Source organism: Arachis hypogaea, chromosome 15 (genome assembly GCF_003086295.3).
Source record: "Arachis hypogaea cultivar Tifrunner chromosome 15, arahy.Tifrunner.gnm2.J5K5, whole genome shotgun sequence".
Lineage (NCBI taxonomy): Eukaryota > Viridiplantae > Streptophyta > Magnoliopsida > Fabales > Fabaceae > Arachis > Arachis hypogaea.
The window spans coordinates 98373568-98381592 of NC_092050.1; the positions used below are offsets into that span (position 1 = coordinate 98373568).

Consider the following 8025-nt stretch of genomic DNA (forward strand, 5'->3'; position numbering starts at 1 on the left):
TTTGTTTCTTATCTTTTTCAAAACTACCTAACTAACTCTCTCTCTCTCTAATTTTCGAAAATATCTCCCTCTTTTTCAAAAATTCTTTTTAATTAACTAATTATTTTAATTTTTGATTTTAATTTTCGAAAATTACTAACCTTTTTCAAAAACAATTTTCGAAAATCACTAACTCTTTTTCAAAAATAATTTTCGAAAATTCTCTCTCTCTCTCATCTCCTTCTATTTATTTATTTATTTACTAACATCTCTTCCTCACTCACCAAAAATCCGAACTCTCTCTCTCTCTCTCTGAGTTCAGATTTTCTCTTCTTCTTTTCTTCTACTCACATAAGGGAACCTCTATACTTGGGCAAAAAAGGATCCCTATTATTATTATTTTTCTATTCCCTCTTTTTCATATGAGCAGAAGCAAGGACAAGAATATTCTTGTTGAAGCAGATCCAGAACCTAAAAGAAGCTAAATTACAACAAGCTAGCAAGCACCTTTCAGAAATTTTCGAACAAGAAGAGGACATGGCAGCCGAAAATAATAATAATGCAAGGAGGATGCTGGGTGACTTTACTGCACCTAATTCCAATTTACATGGAAGAAGCATCTTCATCCCTACCATTGGAGCAAACAATTTTGAGCTGAAACCTCAGCTAGTTTCTCTGATGCAGCAAAACTGCAAGTTTCATGGACTTCCATCTGAAGATCCCTTTCAGTTCTTAACTGAATTCTTGCAGATCTGTGATACTGTTAAGACTAATGGAGTACATCCTGAAGTCTACAGGCTCATGCTTTTCCCTTTTGCTGTAAGAGACAAAGCTAGAGTGTGGTTGGACTCTCAACCCAAAGATAGCCTGAACTCTTGGGATAAGCTGGTCACTGCTTTCTTAGCCAAGTTCTTTCCTCCTCAAAAGCTGAGCAAGCTTAGAGTGGATGTTCAAACCTTCAGACAGAAAGAAGGTGAATCCCTCTATGATGCTTGGGAGAGATACAAGCAACTGACCAAAAAGTGTCCTTCTGACATGCTTTCAGAATGGACCATCCTGGATATATTCTATGATGGTCTGTCTGAATTAGCTAAGATGTCATTGGATACTTCTGCAGGTGAATCCATTCACCTAAAGAAAATGCCTGCAGAAGCTCAAGAACTCATTGACATGGTTGCTAATAACCAGTTCATGTACACTTCTGAGAGGAATCCTGTGAGTAATGGGACGCCTCAGAAGAAGGGAGTTCTTGAAATTGATACTCTAAATGCCATATTGGCTCAGAACAAAATATTGACTCAGCAAGTCAATATGATTTCTCAGAGTCTGAATGGAGCAAGCTGCATCCAACAGTACTCAAGAGACATCTTCTGAAGAAGAAGCTTATGATCCTAAGAACCCTGCAATAGCAGAGGTGAATTACATGGGTGAACCATATGGAAACACCTATAACCCCTCATGGAGAAATCACCCAAATCTCTCATGGAAGGATCAACAAAAGCCTCAACAAAGCTTTAATAATGGTGGAAGAAATAGGTTTAACAATAGTAAACCTTTTCCATCATCCACTCAGCAACAGACAGAGAACTCTGAACAAAATACCTCTAATTTAGCAAACTTAGTCTCTGATCTATCTAAGGCCACTGTAAGTTTCATGAATGAAACAAGGTCCTCCATTAGAAATTTAGAGGCACAAGTGGGCCAGCTGAGTAAAAGGATCACTGAAATCCCTCCTAGTACTCTCCCAAGCAATACAGAAGAAAATCCAAAAGGAGAGTGCAAGGCCATTGATATAACCATCATGGCCGAATCCAAAGAGGAAGGGGAGGACGTGAATCCTAGTGAGGAAGACCTCCTGGGACGTCCAATGATCAATAAGGAGTTTCCCTTTGAGGAACCAAAGGAATCTGAGGCTCATCTAGAGACCATAGAGATTCCATTAAACCTCCTTATGCCATTCATGAGCTCTGATGAGTATTCTTCTTCTGAAGAGAATGAGGATGTCAATGAAGAGCAAGCTGCCAAGCTCCTTGGTGCAATCATGAAGCTGAATGCCAATTTATTTGGTAATGAGACTTGGGAAGATGAACCTCCCCTGTTCGCCAATGAACTAAGTGATCTAGATCAACTGACATTGCCTCAGAAGAAACAGGATCCTGGAAAGTTCCTAATACCTTGTACCATAGGCACCATGACCTTTGAAAAGGCTCTGTGTGACCTTGGTTCAGGGATAAACCTCATGCCCCTCTCTGTAATAGAGAAACTGGGAATCTTTGGGGTGCAAGCTACTAAAATCTCATTAGAGATGGCAGACAATTCAAGAAAATAGGCTTATGGACAAGTAGAGGACGTGTTAGTAAAGGTTGAAGGCCTTTACATCCCTGCTGATTTCATAGTCCTGGATACTGGGAAGAATGATGATGAATCCATCATCCTTGGAAGACCCTTCCTAGCCACAGCAAGAGCTGTGATTGATGTTGACAGAGGCGAACTAGTCCTTCAATTGAATGAGGACTCCCTTGAGTTTACAACTCAAGGTTATCCTTCTGTAAACATGGAAAAGAGGCACAGTAAGTTTCTCTCAAAACAGAGTCAACCAGAGCCCCCACAGTCAAACTCTAAGTTTGGTGTTAGGAGGCCACAACCAAACTCTAAGTTTGGTGTTGAACTCCCATATCCAAACTCTGAGTTTGGTGTTGGGGAGTCTCAACAATGCTCTGAACATCTGTGAGGCTCCATGAGAGCCCACTGTCAAGCTATTGACATTAAAGAAGCGCTTGTTGGGAGGCAACCCAATTTTTATCTAATTTTTATTTTCATGGTTTTTCATGTTTTATTAGGTTCATGATCATGTGGAGTCACAAAATAAATATAAAAATTGAAAATGGAATCAAAAACAGCAGAAGAAAAATCAAACCCTGGAGGAGGATCTCACTGGCGTTTAAACGCCAGTAAGGAGCATCTGTCTAGCGTTCAACGCCAGAACAGAGCATGTTTCTGGCATTGAACGCCTGAAACAAGCAGCATCCTGGCGTTCAGACGCCAAAAATGCACAGAGAAGAAAAGCTGGCGCTGAACGCCAGAAACAAGCATCTGGCTGGCGTTCAACACCAGAAATATGCTGCATCTGGGCGTTGAACTCCCAGAACAAGCATCAATTCGGCGTTTAAACGCCAGAATTGCATGCAAAGGCATTTTACATGCCTAATTGGTGCAGGGATGTAAATCCTTGACACCTCAGGATCTGTGGACCTCACAGGATCCCCACCTACCTCACCCTCTCTCTCTCCATTCATGGTCATCCCTTCTGTTTTCCATTTACCATTCACATCCATACACCCACCTACCTTCAAATTCAACATCTCTTTCCCACCCAATCCCACCCATATGGCCGAATACACACCTCCCTCCATCTCCTCCATATCTTCTTCTTCTTCTTCTATTCTTTCTTCTTTTGCTCGAGGGCGAGCAACATTCTAAGTTTGGTGTGGTAAAAGCATAGCTTTTTTGTTTTTCCATAACCATTAATGGCACCTAAGGCCAGAGAAACCTCAAGAAAGAGAAAAGGGAAGACAATTGCTTCCACCTCTGAGCCATGGGAGATGAAAATATTCATCTCACAAGCCCATCACTAAGAAAAGGATGGAGCAAACAAGAGAGCACATTCATGGATCTCAACAGGCACATGAAGAAGCTTATCATCAAGAAACCCCTGAGATACCTCAAGGGATGCACTTTCCTCCACAGAATTTTTGGGAGCAAATCAACACCTCCCTAGGAGAATTAAGTTCCAACATGGGACAACTAAGTGTGGAACATCAAGAGCACTCAATCATCCTCCATGAAATTAGAGAAAATCAAAAAGCAATGAGGGAGGAGCAACAAAGACAAGGAAGAGACATAGAAGAGCTCAAGGACATCATTGGTTCCTCAAGAAGGAAACACCACCATCACTAAGGTGGACTCATTCCTTGTTCTTACTTTCTCTGTTTTTCGTTTTAAGTGCTTATCTACGTTTGTGTCTTATTACATGATCATTAGTATTTAGTAACTATGTCTTAAAGTTATGAATGTCCTATGAATCCATCACCTCTCTTAAATGAAAAATGTTTTAATTCAAAAGAACAAGAAGTACATGAGTTTTGAATTTATCCTTGAACTTAGTTTAATTATATTGATGTGGTGATAATGCTTCTTGTTTTCTGAATGAATGCTTGAACAGTGCATATGTCTTTTGAAGTCGTTGTTTAAGAATGTAAAATATGTTGGCTCTTGAAAGAATGATGACAAGGAGACATGTTATTTGATAATCTGAAAAATCATAAAAATGATTCTTGAAGCAAGAAAAAGCAGCAAAGAACAAAGCTTGCAGAAAAAAAAAAGAAATAGCGAAAAAAAAATAGAGAGAAAAAGCAAGCAGAAAAAGCCAAAGCTCTTAAAACCAAGAGGCAAGAGCAAAAAGCCAATAACCCTTAAAACCAAAAGGCAAGGGTAAATAAAAAGGATCCCAAGGCTTTGAGCATCAGTGGATAGGAGGGCCTAAAGGAATAAAATCCCGGCCTAAGCGGCTAAAACAAGCTGTCCCTAACCATGTGCTTGTGGTGTGAAGGTGTCAAGTGAAAACTTGAGACTGAGCAGTTAAAGTCAAGGTCCAAAGCAAAAGAAGAGTGTGCTTAAGAACCCTGGACACCTCTAATTGGGGACTTTAGCAAAGCTGAGTCACAATCTGGAAAGGTTCACCCAGTTATGTGTCTGTGGCATTTATGTATCCGGTGGTAATACTCGAAAACAAAGTGCTTAGGGCCACGGCCAAGACTCATAAAGTAGCTGTGTTCAAGAATCATCATACTGAACTAGGAGAATCAATAACACTATCTAAACTCTGAGTTCCTATAGATGCCAATCATTCTGAACCTCAATGGATAAAGTGAGATGCCAAAACTATTCAAGAGGCAAAAAGCTACAAGTCCCGCTCATCTGATTGGAGCTATGTTTCATTGATAGTTTGGAATTTATAGTATATTCTATTCTTTTTATCCTATTTGATTTTTAGTTGCTTGGGGACAAGCAACAATTTAAGTTTGGTGTTGTGATGAGCGGATAATTTATACGCTTTTTGGCATTGTTTTTAGTATATTTTTAGTAGGATCTAGTTACTTTTAGGGATGTTTTTGTTAGTTTTTATGTTAAATTCACATTTCTGGACTTTACTATGAGTTTGGGTGTTTTTCTATGATTTCAGGTATTTTCTGGCTGAAATTGAGGGACTTGAGCAAAAATCAGATTCAGAGGTTGAAGAAGGACTGTTGATGCTGTTGGATTCTGACCTCCCTGCACTCAAAGTGGATTTTCTGGGGCTACAGAACTCAAAATGGCGCGCTTCTAATTGCGTTGAAAAGTAGACATCCAGGGCTTTCCAGCAATGTATAATAGTCCATACTTTGGCCGAGTTTAGACGACGTAAAAGGGCGTTGAACGCCAGATCTACGCTGCTATCTGGAGTTAAACGCCAGAAACACATCACAAACCAGAGTTGAACGCCAGAAATACGTTACAACCTGGCGTTCAACTCCAGAAAGAGCCTCTGCACGTGTAACATTCAAGCTCAGCCCAAGCACACACCAAGTGGGCCCCGGAAGTGGATTTATGCATCAATTACTTACTTCTGTAAACCCTAGTAACTAGTTTATTATAAATAGGACTTTTTACTACTGTATTAGACATCTTGGGACGTCTGGTTCTTAGATCATGGGGGCTGGCCATTCGGCCATGCCTGGACCTTTCACTTATGTATTTTCAACGGTAGAGTTTCTACACTCCATAGATTAAGGTGTGGAGCTCTGTTGTTCCTCATGAATTAATGCAAAGTACTACTGTTTTTCTATTCAACTCAACTTATTCCGCTTCTAAGATATTCATTCGCACTTCAACATGAATGTGATGAACGTGACAATCATCATCATTCCCCATGAACGCGTGTCTGACAACCACTTCCGTTCCACCTTAGATTGAATGATTATCTCTTGGATCTCTTAATCAGAATCTTTGTGGTATAAGCTAGATTGATGGCGGCATTCATGAGAGTCCGGAAAGTCTAAACCTTGTCTGTGGTATTCCGAGTTGGACTCTGGGATTGAATGACTGTGACGAACTTCAAACTCGCGAGTGCTGGGTGTAGTGACAGACGCAAAAGGAGGGTGAATCCTATTCTAGTATGATCGAGAACCTCAGATGATTAGCCGTGCTGTGACAGAGCATTTGGACCATTTTCACAAGAGGATAGGATGCAGCCATTGACCAAGGTGATGCCTCCAGACGATTAGCCATGCAGTGACAGCGCATCGGACCATTTTCCAGAGAGGATGAAAAGTAGCCATTGACAATGGTGATGTCCTTACATAAAGCCAGCCATAGAAAGGAGTAGGACTGATTGGATGAAGACATCAGGAAAGCAGAAATTCAGAGGGACGAAAGCATCTCTATACCTTTATCTGAAATTCTCACTAATGATATACATAAGTATTTCTACCTTTATTTTCTGTCTATTTATTAGTATTTTCAAAAACAACTTAATCAATTATTATCCACCTGACTGAGATTTACAAGGTGACCATAGCTTGCTTCAAGCCGACAATCTCCGTGGGATCGACCCTTACTCACGTAAGGTTTATTACTTGGACGACCCAGTGCACTTGCTGGTTAGTTGTATCGAAGTTGTGAATGAAAAACGATTTATTAAGACGTGCGTACAGAGTTTCTGGCGCCGTTGCCTGAGATCACAATTTCGTGCACCAGTATGCTTCTAGCTTTTTGTCAATTTATGCTTGTTTCACTTCAGCAACATCTGCTGCCATCCTTGCAATCATGGCTTCCAACCTTGCAAATTTGTCACTGTCATCACCTTGTGCAGTTGGAGATGATATATTTTGAGAATAGTTGCTGTGTGATTGTTGATTAGATTAGAAGGGGGCACTTTGTGAGTTGTGGTAGGATCTATGATTGCGTGATTAATGGTTGGGATTGTTGTTTTGGTTGGAGTGGTATGGTTTGTGGTCTTTGGCATAGTTTTGTTGATTTCCCCACCAAAAATTTGGGTGGTTCTTCCAACCTAGATTGTAGGTTTTGGCATTGGGATCATATGGTTGTCTGATGAGCGGATAATTTATACGCTTTTTGGCATTGTTTTTAGGTAGTTTTTAATATGTTTTAGTCACTTTTTATTATATTTTTATTAGTTTTTAAATAAAAATCACATTTCTGGACTTTACTATGAGTTTGTGTATTTTTCTGTGATTTCAGGTAATTTCTGGCTGAAATTGAGGGAGCTGAGCAAAAATCTTATTCAGGCTGAAAAAGGACTGCTGACGCTGTTGGATTCTGACCTCCCTGCACTCGGAATGGATTTTTTTGGAGCTACAGAAGTCCAATTGGTGCGCTCTTAATTGCGTTGGAAAGTAGACATCCGGGGCTTTCCAGCAATATATAATAGTCTATGCTTTTCTCAAGGATAGATGACATAAACTGGCGTTCAACGCCAGTTCCATGTTGCATTCTGGCGTTAAACGCCAGAAACGGGTTACAAGTTGGAGTTAAACGCCAGAAATTGGTTACAATCTGGCGTTTAACTCTAGAAACAGCTTAGGCACGTGTAAAGCTCAAGTCTCAGCCCCAGTACACACCAAGTGGGCCCCAGAAGTAGATTTCTGCACTATCTATCATAGTCTACTCATTTTCTGTAAACCTAGGTCACTAGTTTAGTATTTAAACAACTTTTAGAGATTTATTTTGGATCTCATGACATTTTTAGATCTGAACTTTGTACTCTTTGACGGCATGAGTCTCTAAACTCCATTTTTGGGGGTGAGGAGCTCTATTGTGTCTCGATGAATTAATGCAATTATTTATGTTTTCTATTCAAACACGCTTGTTTCTATCTAAGATGTTCATTCGCACTTGAATATGATGGATGTGATGATCCGTGACACTCATCACCATTCTCAACCTATGAACGTGTGCCTGACAACCACCTCCATTCTACCTTCGATT

General features: G+C 40.1%; 1 non-coding gene across 1 annotated transcript; it reads right to left on the reverse strand.

The window, feature by feature from the left end:
• Positions 1-912: 912 nt before the first annotated feature.
• On the reverse strand, positions 913-1020 carry LOC112753054 (small nucleolar RNA R71). Its single transcript, XR_003177455.1, has one exon. It is a non-coding gene; the product is annotated as a small nucleolar RNA R71 (small nucleolar RNA).
• Between the last annotated feature and the right edge of the window lie 7005 nt (positions 1021-8025).